This window comes from Ciconia boyciana, chromosome 2 (assembly GCF_034638445.1).
Source record: "Ciconia boyciana chromosome 2, ASM3463844v1, whole genome shotgun sequence".
NCBI lineage: Eukaryota > Metazoa > Chordata > Aves > Ciconiiformes > Ciconiidae > Ciconia > Ciconia boyciana.
In genome coordinates, this window is record NC_132935.1 from 154,124,802 (window position 1) to 154,140,903 (window position 16,102).

The window sequence follows — 16,102 nt, forward strand, 5'->3', positions numbered from 1 at the left end:
CCTTTGGTATTAATAGAGCTAGCTACCGTGTAAAGATGCTATAAAAGGAATCATTAAGGCTCAAAATTGACAGGGATTTGACTATTTTGTCCACTCAGTCTGTTTTTTGACCAATGCATGCCCAATATGCAAGTTGCATATTAGTCAAATTCCACTTTGTTTGACTGACAAAAAGGGTAGGGCTAGGGGTACGCACCACAGGTAGTTAAATAACGCAAAAGCTTATGTCGGTCTAATGCTTTTGTCACTGAAATGACTTTGCTGGTTGCTCTTCTGAAACTAGTAATAGTAAAACAGGGCATAAATCAATCGTTCCTCTGGCTGTGTATGATCTGACTTCTCCATTCTTTAGTTCATTACACAGGTTATCTGTAACTGAAGCGCACAATGAAAGCCTAACGCTTTCTTCCCGTACTAGACTTTTAACTTCCACAGTACAATTTTCCTTAAAGTGTAGCAGAAGTGGAAAGGAATGAAAACAGACATAAACAAGGACTGTAGTGTTAAAGAATGCTCTGTAAAATGTACCATCCTTCAATCACAGTGCATCTTTTTTCATGTGATCATGAACCAAGTTTTCCTCAGGACCACAGTGGTCATCATCAAGAGGGATTCCTTGCCCTCTGTCCAAGTAGATGAAAGTGACTGGAAGAAATCAAATAACATACCGATGTTGGCTTCTGCTGCTGCCCAAATGATGAGCTAGACAAGCTGCGCTAGGGGGGATGGTGAGGGAAAGAGAAAGCTTCTAGGCCTAGGAGGAGCAGGGAAAGGGTGAGCAAGTGGAGGCGGGGGGTCCTGATTCTTTCAACACAGTTGGTATTGTACCACACTCCTTTTTTAAAAGGTGAGTAAAGTTATCCTGGGGGAAGGAGAATGCAGGGAGTGGTTTCCAGCCCCTGAGTGGGATGACAGCATTGTCTTATCTGTGTGGCTTATGGACTTTGACAGAGAAAGCCTAAGAGCACATGATGCTGAGGGTATATAAGCCACCAACCACACAGGAAAGAGGAAATCAAGGACTGGTGGCCAGGGTGACAGGATTTTTGGATGGTGCAGCTAAATGGATCAAAGAAAGAGTGTTGGAAGGGCAGTGAATAAGGTGAGTATGGAAGGGGGCATGTGCTCTGTGTTGCTGTTGCCTTATTGCAAAATTGTTTCCCTTCAGTGTTGTTTGCAAGAATAAAGCTGATTTATGAGAGTAAATTGGTTTCTGGACTAATACCAGTGTTTTTCTCAGCTAGTGGTATATGAACAGTTTTCATACAATCCCAGTTTTGCCACAGTTCTGGCTATGAGTCATCTTAGTGGATTATAAAGAATGCTAAAATAGTAAAAAAAAAAAGTTTTAGGAGTAGGATACAGTTTGCAGTAGTGATTTAAGTGCTTAGATATCACAGACTGCTTTTTCTTGTGAAACTTGTTTTCTTTCTGTATATTCAATAAAGGGACATTAATTAATTAAAGAAATTAATGTGATTGACTGTTTCTTGTAGCTCAGAGATTCATGCTGCTTGGCTAATCGATGGCCATGAGTGTTCCATGTGTAAGTAGTTAGAAACCTTTTGTTTTATTCGTGCTGATTTTTATCACAGGGCATCATCGCTTGTACTGAGGAACACCCCAGGTGGACCATGGCCCTTGCACTCCCCCTCAGTGAGGGGTGCTTTCAAAGGGCCGTATATATTGACACATCAGTGCAAGGCATAAACATATTCCATAAATAATCTCATAGGATCAGAGACCAACTTAAGTGGAGACAATGAGAATATGGTAAACCAGGTCAGGAACACGTACGATGTTGGTGATCCTTGAGGGACACCCTGCAACTCTGCCAGTGGCAGCATGGCTTCTTCCAATCTTCTCTTCAGCTGTGGGGTTGTTGCCTAATGCCATATGCTAGGCCTATGTATTTAATTATGAACCTTGTATTTAAAAGTGTTCTGGTTTTGGCTGGGATAGAGTTAATTTTCTTTATAGTAGCTAGTATGGGGCTATGTTTTGGATTTGTGCTGAAAACAGTGTTAATAATACAGACATGTTTTAGTTGTTGCTAAGTAGTGCTTGTACTAAATCAAGGACTTTTCAGCTTCCCATGCTCTGCCAGGTGCACAAGAAGCTGGGAGGGGACACGGCTGGGACAGCTGACCCCAACTGACCAAAGGGCTATTCCATACCATATGGTGTCATGCTCAGCATATACAGCTGGGGAAGAAGAAGGAAGGGGGGGGCATTCGGAGTGATGGCGTTTGTCTTCCCAAGTCACCATTATGTGTGATGGAGCCCTGCTTTCCTGGAGATGGCTGAACACCTGCCTGCTGATGGGAAGGAGTGAATGAATTCCTTGTTTTGCTTTGCTTGCGCATGTGGCTTTTGCTTTACCTGTTAAACTGTCTTTATCTCAACCCACAAGTTTTCTCACTTTTACCCTTCTGATTCTCTCCCCCATCCCACCAGGGAGGAGTGAGTGAGTGGCTGTGTGGTGCTTAGTTGCTGGCTGGAGTTAAACCATAACAAAAAGCTATCTAGCTGCTCTTAAACCAGTATTGTTAACTTTCTACCTAATGATGCTGATTAAAACTAAAGATGTTTGTACTTAGTCATCTTGTTTCATGATCAGATGCATCTGGGAACTCACTCTATAGAATCTTGTTAGAATCTTCTAAATCTTTCTGAATGCCAAATGCAACCAACTGAAATGTCCAGACATTAATAGATTTAAAATTATTTTTAGCCTAATCTAAAAATCACAGCACATTTTTACATAGAAGTGTTGGTGCCTCCCACGCACTGGATTTTTTCTAGCTTTAATGTAGTGTAAATAAACATTTCTTACATGGGAATGCAGAATATAAGTGGCTTGTCGACTGATGTATTTTCACCTGCTCTATATGTGTTAATACAGTACCATATTAGTACTGTATTAATCAGTGCTCATGAGAGATTATGCTGGTGGAAAACATGGTCATGGGATTTGACCTCCTTGGAAGCAAGGGCTTTTCCAGGTCATGAAAGGCTACATATTCAGCTCATGACTAGTGTAGAACTCTTTTTGTGTCATAACTGAAATACTGACACCTGGTTTGCACTTAAAAGTGTTATCAAGGAGGCCTGTCAGGGAGGAATATGATTTTTTTGCTGACATAGCTATGCCAGCAAAAACCCTAGTCCAGAAGCTGTGTAAGAAGTTCTTTTACCTGTGCATTTTACTTCTCTTGAGGGATAGGTATAAGTTGCTTGGGAAGAGGAGTCTTGTTAGTATAATTTCTATATTAACCTTTCTAGTGTAAATCAACTGTAGGCCTCATCCTACAGGGACTCGTATGCAAGTTTATCACTGCACACAGAGATGATATATCATAGCCTACGCTTACGTCGCTCTGAAGAACGACCTCTAGAGCGACTCTAAGAATAGTATCTGATCTCTGTCTCCTGTTCGTCTTCTGTCTACAGGGTTGTCTTACAGCTGCAAGTTGCATGAATAATGCCTGGCAATGCATGAATTTTCATGCTTAGCATCTGTCCTGTTAGTGGTTCTAGTCTTGAAGATAGTTTTGGGGCCACACTTAGGAGACAGTATAGGCATAACCATTGTTTAACTGAACTACTTGCAGGAAGAAAGGAGGCTGGATGCAGATATAACAATGAAAAGGAAGGAATGAAAATCCCTAGCAGTGAAACTTGTGATGTGCAATACACAAACTAAAGGATGAGAAGTACAAAAGTGGAAGCTACCTTGGGTAAATCAGTTCCAGAAAAAATAAGCAGGTGGAAACACTTGATGGATCAGGATTGTCCTTTGCTGATCCTACATGCAGCACCATAAATCACAAGTAGATCTAAAGAAGTTGGTAGTGGAACAGGAGAGTAGAAATGGTGTGAGTGAACTCAGATTATGACTAGAAGCCTTCCCTTGTCTCTTAAGATGCAGTTCCTGTATGCGTCTAATTATCTTTCATTTAGATAGTCTACCTTAGTTGGAATTGATGACCTAAAGAGTGGGCTCTTAGTGTTTGTCTGCAGGAAGGACTCCCTTTTCTCTTATGCAGAGAGAGACCCTAACTAGAAATTACAGCTAGCCTCAAGTGTATGCATATTTTGTATTTGTTCAAGTTATTTCATAACGTCAGAAATTAAGGCTGGACCAGATACCAGAATACATTATTTGCACTAGCAGAAATAATTTCACATCACACTCTGCAGGAATTTGGATTTGTTCTATTTTAGGGCTTGAAACAGGAATAGCTTGAATGAGCTAGGCGATGTTTTATTTGAGACAAAGGTTTCCTTTTTCCTCAAAGGTTTTTTCAAGAGATGCGGAAAGCCCGTTTCAAATAATACTGCCAGAGCCAAAGCTGCATGTGTAAGCTCTGTGGTCCTGCACTGAGGTTGATTAATCAGCCAAGGTTAATAGAAATCGGTATTTTCACTTCAAGTCCTAGAGACTTACTTTGGAAATGCATGAATTTGTAGGTTTGCAGCCTCCCTGACAGATGAATCTAGTCTTGAGGATGGTAAGTAGAGATGTAACTATGGCATTGGATGCGATCATAATCATAAAAGGGAGATATTTTGAGATACAGAAATTGCAAATTCAATCCCTGCTGTTACCAGTCCAGCCACAGGGGCCATTTAACAAAAGATTCCTGAGTTAATGATTGCTGTTCTATGACAGGGATATTGGACTTATTATACACTGAACACAAAGGTCTCTGATCCATATTCGTGCCTTGTTTCCTGCTTGGGGTTCAGCACTGCATGGTGGTAACTGTCTACTTCATGCAGGAAAACGTTCTGCTGTGATATCAGTGAGCGATAGTATCAGAAAAACATCCATTTTCCATGAATTTAAACTATTACCGCAGTTAGGTGCAATTATTGAGAATCCCTGTAGAGTTGTACAAAAAAATGTTGTCTCTGTCCAAAGATGTTGATTCTGGAATGTAGCAGTGCCAGTCTATGACATTCTTAGTTTGGGGTCTCAGGGGCTGCTATAAATTGTATCCTGGAAAATGGTTACCAGGACTATATAGTGCTGCATTTCAAGCTCTATTTTAAGTACCAGTGGCTTTGTCAAACTATACATGTAATTTAAATACAATTTATATGGTGAAAATATGTTGAAGATGAACCAATGGAAGAAGATGACTTCATAACAAAGAATATTGACTTTGCATATTAACTTCATTAACTTAATGCTGTCTCTTGTGTACTGGAAAATTGTTCAAGTGAGAATAATAGCTTTTGAACTACTTACAGGCTAATAGGTAGTGATTGTAGTCACTAAGACTTTGAATAGCTGTGGCTGTTGATTACACAGATTAAATGTGAGTGCAGTTTTCAATATGGCTGATTTTCAAAAACCTAATTTTCTGTCCTTCCTTTTGACTTTCATGGCTAATGACACTGACTTTTAATGCATATTAAATTCCGGGAGTGGGAAATTAAATTCCTCTTCCTCCATCTTATAGAAGAGACATGAGTGCAGAAGCATGCCATATGCTTGTTTTAAATTGTTCAAGATTGAAACTATATTAGTCAAATATAAGATTGCATTAGTGGTAATTCCCATACAGTGGGACATGCTCTGTTTAAACAGCTGATTGGTTATAGATGTTTGTAGTATTCATAGCACTAATTTTTCATGCACTCCATCCCTTATGTTTTTTTCCTCATATCTGAACTGTCTGTGTGTCTCTTTGCATCCACTGTGATTTCTCAGTGAATGCTGGTTCCCAAGTTCTTTCTCTATTCTCTCCTTTTTTTTTCTCCAGGGCCTAATTATGAAACAGCTTCAAATAAATACAATTTTTTAACAAAAAACATTCTGCTTCCTGTGAACAATGGGCTGAATTTTTCTCTTTATTCTTGGGGAGTTCTTATTCAGTTGGAGTGCTTTGCAGTTGGCTAGGCCTGAGATTTCTGGGAGCTGTAATTGTGTCTCATTAATTCTTACAGTAATGTAGGGTAACTATAAGGAGCATGCAATTAGTGGTCTGGTCAATGAATAGAGCAGTTAATCAGCAGACAAAGGATGGGGCTCAGGACCTATTAGGCTGAAAGGAAGTGTTACTATTGTCACAGGCAGTAGGAATGCATGCAGACATGCCTTAAAGTTGAACTGTTGAAGGGAACTGTGTATGTCTTTTTGCTAAACCAGTTTTCCTACCTATTCCACTACTTGAGAGAGATTCCTTTAAGGTTGCCTGTTAGAAGTCAGAGACCATATAGGAGGTTTTGACAGACTGAACAGACTGCTTAGTGTATTCTCTCACCTTAACAGAGGCAGCCCCAGGGTTTATCAAAAATAAAAAGTGGCCAAAGAGATGTAAGGCGTCCTTAGCTGTTCCTCCTCATCAGAAAAATGGTCGGTGAATGGAGGAGACCGATAAAGTTTAAAGTAGCCATTGTGTAGATTGTCACTCAGTCATACTCTGCATGTTTGTCTTCAGAATGAACCTTGTTTGTTCTGAATGGCTGTGCTTTCAGTGCATGTAAATGTATGCAAATACTCATAACAGTTTAAAAATGGTAGCTCTTACGGTACCAAATAACCTTTCCTACTTTTATGAAGCCCTGTCTTTTAGTATAGCTAGGGTTTAAAATGCAAAAATTACTCCAACTCTAGACAGTGCTTTGGGGTTTTTTGTTAGCTCCAGATCAGAACTTCCAGTTGTTTCTGCCTTTGAAAACATATGAACCTCATGAATCCTGTGAAATGTTATGACATATGATGATTATAAAGAAAAAGGCTTTATCAATAAAACACTGCCCTTGAGTAACTCTTATTTCTAGTAGGCATTGCTTCAAATAGAAAGTCATTTCTTCTCTTAAGTAAAAGAGACACTTGGCATAAAAAAGCAGTAATTAAAATAACTTTTTTTTGGGGAAAAAAAGGGGATTGAACTTTAATAATTAACTTATATCCAGAGCCTAGTGTTTTTCTCAAAACTGAAAGTAATTTTTTACTGTCTTCTTTGTATTAACAGGTCTGTGGCTTTATCTCTTCTCATGGTATTCACATCAGCAGCAAGCAACGTTAGAAGAATAAAGTCTCTCAGGCTTTATATTAAGGATTCAATTATTCTATATAATTAGCCCTGATTTGTTAAATATTTGAAACATTTTCCACTCTTAGGTATGGAACAGTGTACTGGAGTGATCAGAACCACAAATGACTTGTACCTTTACTCAGAAAATGCTTCTTATCAAATAATAAGGAAGATTAAGCCTAAGTCTCTCTCTCTCTTTTTTTCTGTTTGGATTTTATTCCCGCAAGAAATACCAGTTTTGTCCACAATATCTCGTGTATTTCTATTCCCTTGAAATACAAAGAGGCAATGGATTCTGGTATAAATTAGGTAGATTTAATGACATATATGAGTTGTAACTTGTGCCTTGAATATAAAATACTTGAGTGAGGCATAAGGTATTTTGCTGATGCCATCATTGTCACCCGTCTGGTGTTTCATTCTTCTGTGCCTGTTTTTGAAACACTTAGGGGCTGTGGAGTCTTGGGAATAACAGTTTTTGTATGCCATACATAGCAAATCTTTCCAAGGTCACATTTTCCTTTACTGTGTCTTCTTTTGAGGAAGCAGGGCAGACTTACCCTGCAAAATGAGAAAATGGTACTACTTCCACACTCAGAAGCTGGCTCTTACCTCATATATATGCTACTTTTCCATTTAATTAGAAAGTAATTTCTCATCTGCTGTCAGACAGCAGCAAAAAAGTTGCTGCTCAGTATCACTGATAAGCATTACAGATTGAACAGAAATTACCTTTTTTTTCCCCAGTAAAGTTTTTCTTGTTGAAACACAGGTTCAGTCACGGGGGCTATTGATCTGGAAGGGGTCTTAAATAATTCTAAAGTCACTGAAATATTAGTTGGGGAGGTAGCAGATTAATTGTGGTCTTCCGTAAGAGCACAATGTTATGACTGGAATGGGTGTTATGATACAAATGATAATTTGTAAAGATTTATGAAATGTTCCTTAATATGTAAAGATTGATTAAAGGTCTTTAACCTTCTTTTAAATTAACAGAATATCCATCTCTATCTCTCTTTACGTAGACACACATGTATTTTTACTTAGCAATAACAACTAGTGTTACTCTGATGGATAGTGTAGGGTAAGAGAGATTAAACAACTCTGTTGCTGTTTTGAGAACTTCTCTTTTTCTCTTTCATAGTATAATGTAAATCTTATCTGGTGTACCTGGCCTGTTGCACAAGTCTCAACTCTGCAACAATCCCAGAGCAGAAAAAGTTTATCGATGCTAACTAAAAATGTAATATCACTGTATTTTAAAGTGCATTAGCTTTAAGTAAATCCTTCTGCATGTGTCCTGTTTCTTCTGGTGCAAGATGACATTGACTGTCGTAACATAAACACATGGAGGTTGCTCTCTAATTTAGAGCTAGTTGTCTATGCTGCTTCATCTGTTGTCAGAACAGAGAGAAAGTGTTGCTCTCTGGCCAGTTGTCCCTTCTGTTTTAAACTTTGTTCATGAGTACATTTATTCTTTAAGTGGCAGGTCTGACCTTGTTGAAGTTGCTGCTTAAGCTGGTACTGTGACCAAATCACCCTCCCATTATGAAAGAGACCCTAGATAATTAAGAAAATACTATTTTTAAAAGATGGCTGAAATGAAGTGAGGTGAATACCTCCATAGTGAAAATCATTCCGTTATAACTATTTCATATATTATTTATACAGCATTTCTATCCTGAAGACTCATCTTAGGGATCAGGCTGTGCTGCACACAACCAGTAAGTAATTTTCTCAATCAGTTGAGGAATAAATTTGTACAGTGTACAATACTGCTGAGAGAAAGAGATCACTGAAGTCTCCCCTTTTTTTACCTAGAATGAGATTGGAAGAGCGAGCTATTTAAGTCCAAAACTGTGACTGTAAGAGTGCCTTCTTCACTGCAGTCTAGCCCTGGAGACACCTCAGCTCCGTGAGCAACTTTATTGTTCCATGGTGCCTGGCATGCCGTTGCAGCTGAGGGCCAAAACAGCCCTGTTTCAGCAGAGCTCATTGCCCTGCTCTTTAAGCTTGGTTGCGATCCAGGAAGCAGATGCTCTGGGATCAGAATTACCTGGGAGAGCTGATCTGGTAAATGTTCCCACAGCACACAATATCCGTGGACAGCTTCATCTCCTCATAAAATGCAGTGACAGCAGCTACCGCTGGGAGAAAGATGGTGCAGCTCCCTTTTATATAACATTATAGTGGCTAGATAGTAATCCAAGAAATGTCCGAGTGGGCTTGCATCCATGTTGTATATTGCCTTGCAGACTATCCTAGCTTCTAGAGTAGAGGCTAGTCTGAACTAGCAAAAGGAAATAGTTCTAGTCCTTTAATGGCTTTGCATATGAAATGGTTTGTCTGGAATTTGAACCAGAATCAATTCAGTGACCCAGAAGAGAATATCGAGTATTGGTGTGTGGCATGCTCTGTGCAATTTGTCACAGCAAATAAGCTGCTGTATAGGCTACTTGCTGCAACTGTTGTATAACATTTTCTATATACAGTTTCTTTAGCAAGCCTGCCTGACTGTAACAAGAGCATGAATTAAAATGGCTAGGAGCAAGAAAAGGTAGTCTTTCTGATGGCCGTGCTGAAAGAAAATTTCTTGTGACTGTTGCTCCTCATTTCACTGTAGTCTATACTAAAGTAGGAAATAAAACCCTTCCTGACCCGTTGTTCCAGCTGTGTTTGAACTATGATGATTTGGGGCATCTATATACAACTTAGAAATTATGGTTGACGTCATGACATTGTTATATTGCAAAATATCTCTGCATATCTGCTTTTGCTCCCAAACGCCTGCTGGAGGGATAATGGACGCTGTACTTAGTGAATATGTTTTGACTTGCATATGAGAAGGACTGGTGGCACTGGGAAGACTTGTTTTCTTGCAAAGACCTAGAAAATGCAGTGCAGAAAATGTCCACATTGGCAATAGCATGATGACAGATATTAATTCACTGACAGAGAGGAAAGAAACTTTTTTTTTTTTTTTTGAAAGAATGAAATATTTAACTGAAGGACCACAGGAAGGTAGGGGAAGTGGTTTGACTACAAAGGTGCCCCATGTCCTAAAGACAAGTCCTGAAATGTATGAGAAGGATTTTGAGCAGTATGAACTTCTCCCTGGGGTGAAGTCCATAGTGATTGGAATTTGCCCAGAGTTGACACCCCTCAGTTTGAATCCCCTTGCTGTCAGCTGCTATGCCTGCATCAACTTCAAGTTTCATGTGATCCCCCCGAGTTGCACATAACTTTCTTCCTATCCACATTTGTGTCTTACTATCACAAAGTAAGAACAGTCATACAGGATCAGACTAAACATCTGTCTCGCCGGGTATCCTGTTTCTGACAGCAGCCTGGGGGAGCGTATAAGAAAATGTCAAGCATGTAGTGATCCTTTCTTGGTGTACTCTCCTACCTTCTACTGAATCATGGCTTTGGGACTTCCTGAGCCAGAGATAATACTAACATTTTTCATCCCTCCTCTCAATTCCATTAGCGGTGCGAGCCTTGGAGACTTACTTTCTATTCTGTTTAAAACCATTTTCTTATTTTCTTATATGCAGTATCTTATACAAGTGCTCTTTCTTATGCTGAACTGTAAAGCTCATACCTCTTTTTCCCTCTTTGGGATTCTCTTCTTCCTTGACATCTACCAGGATAAGGTAGTTGCTAATTTATTTCTATTTACTCTGTTAGTTAGCCAGTCATTAATGTGAGGGGAAGGGTGTGGGGGTCCCTAGGGAAGCTGCTGGCTGTACAGGCTCCAGCAGGATGGCTCCATTTTAGCTGCTGTGCTAGAGAACAGGGAGGAGTTAAGGTGCTCAGTCCAAGACAAAATAATTGAAAACTAGCAGTTCCAGAAGCCTTTCAACTCCAGAAAACTAGCGTTTCTGTGCAAGACAAACTTGTTGTTCAGCCCAGGTCCCAGGATGACAGGAAGCAAGCCAATTGCCACTTACACTGTTTTAGAATTCTGTGGACCGTCAAACAGTAAAATAATTTATTTGGCTCCTGGTACCCAGCAAGTTGTGGCTGGTTCGTTTCTAAATCAAACCTTGTCTGAAAAGGATAAATGGTGATAGACTGTACACTGCCTCCCTCTCCCTTCTTTGCAGCAGGAAGTAAATGCCTCTGTGGAAGAACTGTGGTGTGAGCAAACACAATATTGAGCCAGGAAATATTTATGCAGGAGCATGTGAAAACCTGAAGGAAAATGTAGATCTAAAAAAATCCCATACCCAACAACTACTTCCCCCTCCCCGCCAAATTTAAAGGAGTTTAAAATTACTTGGTATTTTAGTGCACATGGAGTTTCATAAAATAAATTCTAGTAGTACTATAATTCTGAGTTAGATCAGTTCTTTCCAACTTCAGTATTTGCTGCTTCTCTTGGAGAACTCAATAGGTCAGTGTTGGTATCAGCAGGAAGAGTGGATCCATATCCTTTATAGCTGTAGATGTATAAGTCTCCAGGCTGCTACATTTGAAAAAATTGCCCTTACTACTAAACTGTTATAATTGTACCAATTCTGACTCCTGAAATTCTTATCTTAATATTAGACGGGAAGAAACGAGAAGAGAGGAGGTAATCTCTAAAAACTTCATGCACAGGAAAGAAGCAAGAAATATTAGAGTCATTCTTTGTCACATAGTTGCCGTCTCCAGCTATGACAAAGAGTTTATAATTTTTTTCTATTGCTACTTTTACATGCTGATAGGTTTAAGTGAAGCGATTAAGCCACTGGAACACAAGATGCAGTCTATGTGTCAGCTAATCCAGTGCTGACCCCTACTTTCTAGTCTCTGTGGGAAGGTTCTCTTCTGCTTCAGCATCTTGTCAGCTACTTTGAATGCTCTTAATCCTACTCATATTTTGTGGTATAGGCCAGGCCAAAAATATGTCCTCATAATTCAGTCCAGGCAAATTAGAAGATATTACGGCCCATGTTGAAAGGGTTTGCCTTCTAGGCAAACTCATGACATGATTTTATTGCTCAAATGTTTCACTGTGAAAGCAGTGCCTTGTTCCTCCTCTGTGTCATAGCAAAAATAGGCTGAAATCACCTGCTTTTCCCTCTTCCCCTTCACTTCCAGGTCTCAATAATTTTTGATGCCATGCAGATCTCTTTATGCACTTCTATTTTAGATCAATTCCCCCTCCTCCATCACTTTTCCCTCAAATTTAGAATCCTCCTATTCTCCTTGCCACATGGCCTCCCTGTTGACAGCAATCTCTCAAAGTCAGTCAAATGCTGCTGCTCTTGTTATTGACAAACAGATAAAAGAATCTGGTGAGCAACCTGGCTATAATAAATGGAAAAAAGGTCTTTCTGTCATAAGTTATGTCCTGCTTTTGCATTCTGCTGCTAAACTCTTGCTTGTTGAGACCAATTTTCAATGGATTGATCATGGGTTAGTTTTACATTTTCTGGTTGTGAACTACTTTTGGGTACAACAGGTTGGAGGCCACTTTTTAGAGGCCTAGAAGCAATGCTAATTATTCTGTTCTCTTTTCAGGATTTCAGTCATACAGGGTGATATACTGGTTAAAAAAGTGTGTTCTAAATTTCAGGGATGGGATTTTTTGCTTATGCTAAGGAAACCTTCCCATGCTTTGGGACAGAAAACCTGGTAATAAGCTAGGATTTGGAGGAGAGAATTTTTCATATGTAAAAAGTTTGTTTTACTATCCTCATGGACTGGACTAATACCCTATCAACAAAGCAGCTGCTATGCTAATGGTAGAGTCTGAGCTTTAGGCATAATTTTATGAGTTACTATTTTGGGGAAATAAAACCATACACATTCTAACTTTTACATGAATGTTTCTGACTTAAACAAAAAACTACTGCATTCAGATGCAGTACAGTACTCCTCCTTTTTGTCCACTTGTTTTCATTTTGATTTGTTTGAATGGAGGTGGGTATTGAGCTAGAGGACACAAACATAGACAATGCATATATGCCAGAACCTCAGTTAGGATTATAGACTAAGATTAAAATAAAAATTATAAGTGTGTGCAGCTGTGGTTACATGCCAGTTGGCATGTTTTCTCTGCTGGTCTGCCATTAACCTTTAAATATTTTTTTTTTGTAATAATGACAAAAGTAGTATTGGACTCCAAATGTTGAATCCTTCCCTGGCCTCCGAATGTTGAATCTTTCCCTGCATTTCTGCTTTGGAAAACTTGTACTGTGCTTCCTCCTCCTCCTTTTACTACTACTACTTCTATTATTATTAATTATAGTCAAGTAGTGTTTCAGACATGCTAACTACTACAGGAATACACCAAAGAGATGGCTCTTGATTTGGAGAGCTTACCCTCTGACACAAGAGACAAACCAAGATACATGGATGGAAACTGCAGTGAAACTCTCTATTCGGTAGTACAGCATATGGAAGCTGAGCATATCATTAGCATTATTGTTACTGAGGTTTTTGAAGGCCTCAAGTGAAAGGAGAGGATGAAGGTAGACTTGAAGAATAATGAAGTTGCCATATAGTTATTTATGGGGGTTTCCTGCCTCTGAAGGAGAACATTGCAGAAAGCACCAACACAGTTATTTAAAAACAGAAACAAGTAAGCATGGGAGGTGTCATGGGTGAATTAGGAGCATAAGTCAGTCTCTTGATATACAAAATAGATACGAGGGTCTGAGGAATGGGCTACAAATGCAAGTAAAGATGAAGATACGTATCTTACATTTTATGTAGTAGAGAGGGCCTGTATGACAAGTGATACCCAGGTTAAAATGAAGGAAGGGCATAGGTCCAGTGAGTCATGGATGAACTAGTCTCTAAGGCTAGGTTTAGTGCTCTTGGGCATTGCCTTTCTGTGCTGATGGTCTGGAGAGGTGGGGCTGTGCCTTGTAGACATCCAGATTCTGAATCCACTCCTCCACTCCTGCTTTATCTTCATAAGGTGGCGTGGCTGTTGAAATATGACTTTGTGTGGGTGCTAATCATCACCTGGTTCACTATGAAGCTGTATTTCTAGCCTTTCAGTAGCCCTGTCTGAGCTGCTCTATCCCATCCCTGCCATATTGCCAAGACTGCACAATTTGTATCCAGCCATGGTTTAGCTGTTGCTTTGTACAATGTAGTGTTGGTGCTGTTACAGTTGTGGTTGAAGTCCACATTCTGGAATTGTACGATGATGTTCATGTGCCCATTAATGGATGCTGCTGATACTCTCAATTGTTAAGGTATTGATGTTCTGCTGTGCCAAACACAGAAATTGAGGAGGCCTCGAGTAACTATAAGCAGGATGGACAGTGGGTACTATACTCCAGAGCACCTTTTAATGGAAGTAGAGGCAGGCTTTTGGCAAGGTGTCATACAGGAATGGCTGAAACTTACCTAATGGGTTCTAAGCAAAATTTAAGAGATTTAAAAACATTTTTTAAAAATAGTCAATTTATCTGCCTGTGTGTTGAGAATTCACTGCGGCCTCTCCATTCATTGTGCCAGATTCATTGTGCTCTAACTCCTTTGCTCACCATGTTTCCTACCTTCCAAACCAAGACTTTGATCCTGTGTGCCTCCTCTTCCTCACCCTTCTGCATGAAACTTCCCCTGCCCCTGACATGCATTGCAAGGACCTGGTGGCAAGTGTCCTATGTGTTGAATTAGAATGGTGACAATGAAAGACTGGGTAATTCAGCCACTTTGCTGTCCTTTTCACTTCAGTTATTATGAATTTTAAATCGTATTTATTCACTGAAATGATACCTATGTTGTACTGACTGTGTAGTTTACCATTGGGCTTATTTGCTATGTTTTTAAAACAATGCCTGCTGTCTTATCCATTGCTTTATAGATGTGTAAAGGGCTCTGAAAGCAGTTACATAGTGGAATTTAGCAGTGCATGGTGTATTTTATTAGGATTAAGAGCTTGTAAATTAATATAGTAGTTCTGAGAGCTTCAGGATATACCTGCCTGAAAAAATAGCAATAGTAACTTGATATGATATTTGTGTGTTTGCTTTTAGTTTGCAGAATGTCTCTGAGAGACAAGCTTCCTGCTAACCAATTTATTTTTTAGATAACAAGGATGGTCTAGAAGTACATTCAGAAGGAAAACACAGTAATTAATTTGTCACTGAAACCTGAGGGGTCCTCTTCCTCATATGGGTGATAATGAAGGTTTTGCATGTAATTAGTAGGAATAATTAGCACATTTCTGGTAACAAATAGACTGAGTGGTTCTCTGCAAATAAATTAATTGTTGTGCTAACACAGGCAATTGTCTCTTTATTGTCTGACAATGCCCCTTGTTTGCACTAAAGCCTATTTCAGACCTTAGCAGCTTTACACAAATAGGAAAGAGAATCTATAAAATTGTACTTCATCCATCTGCTTCTGAGAAACTTCAAGACCACCAAGGGACTTGTTTATCAAGAGTTGTTAAACAATTTGTAATCTTGAACGTATGTTTCACTATATTAACAAATGAATTGTTCAAATCAACTTAGTGGGTAAGCCAGAAAAAAACCACACTAATCAATCAAATGCTGACTCTGGGCATCTAGGAAAAGAAATGTCTCTGAAAAATAATATAGCAGTAAATTCATAGCAAAGCTGAACAAATCCCAGAATTCCACATATAATCGCACAACCAAGCGGAACTGTTTTTATGTGGTAGATGTTCCTCATAATGCAAAATCACACTGTGATGTATGTGCCCTTTGCTTCACTGCTGTAAAAAGCTAAGGCTTCACAGGTCTGCTACCACGTCTCCTCTGAGCAGCCTTAGTTTAGACAAGGCTTAGTCAGCCCATATTTTGTCTTCATTTGCTCTTTTTGGAAGATCTAAAAAGCTACTGTTGAGCTAGTCTTTCTACTTCGGGTGTTTTGTTTCATCCCTTTTCTCTCTTTTTTTCCTGTGTTTCCTCTGCTTAGACACAGCTGTCATCTCAGCAATAAGATTACATTAGCTTCTGGGTCTTCATAAATATGGAAGCTGTTGGTTATGGTGAAGTCTGCAGATAGGTTTCGTCTTTCCCATGTGTCTGTGGGGAGGAGGGGAGAGGAAAGGGAGAAAATGTAGTTTGAAG

The 16,102-nt window shown here is 39.4% G+C and overlaps 2 long non-coding RNA genes across 15 annotated transcripts in view; both read left to right on the forward strand.

The window, feature by feature from the left end:
* The window catches only part of LOC140648513 (uncharacterized), a 230,908-nt gene that overhangs the window by 16,391 nt on the left and 198,415 nt on the right, over positions 1-16,102 (forward strand). The gene's annotated exons all lie outside the window — the stretch shown is intronic.
* LOC140648514 (uncharacterized) lies at positions 921-9,721 on the forward strand. Its single transcript, XR_012041260.1, has 4 exons — positions 921-1,102; positions 6,990-7,138; positions 8,724-8,776; positions 8,874-9,721. It is a non-coding gene; the product is annotated as an uncharacterized lncRNA (long non-coding RNA).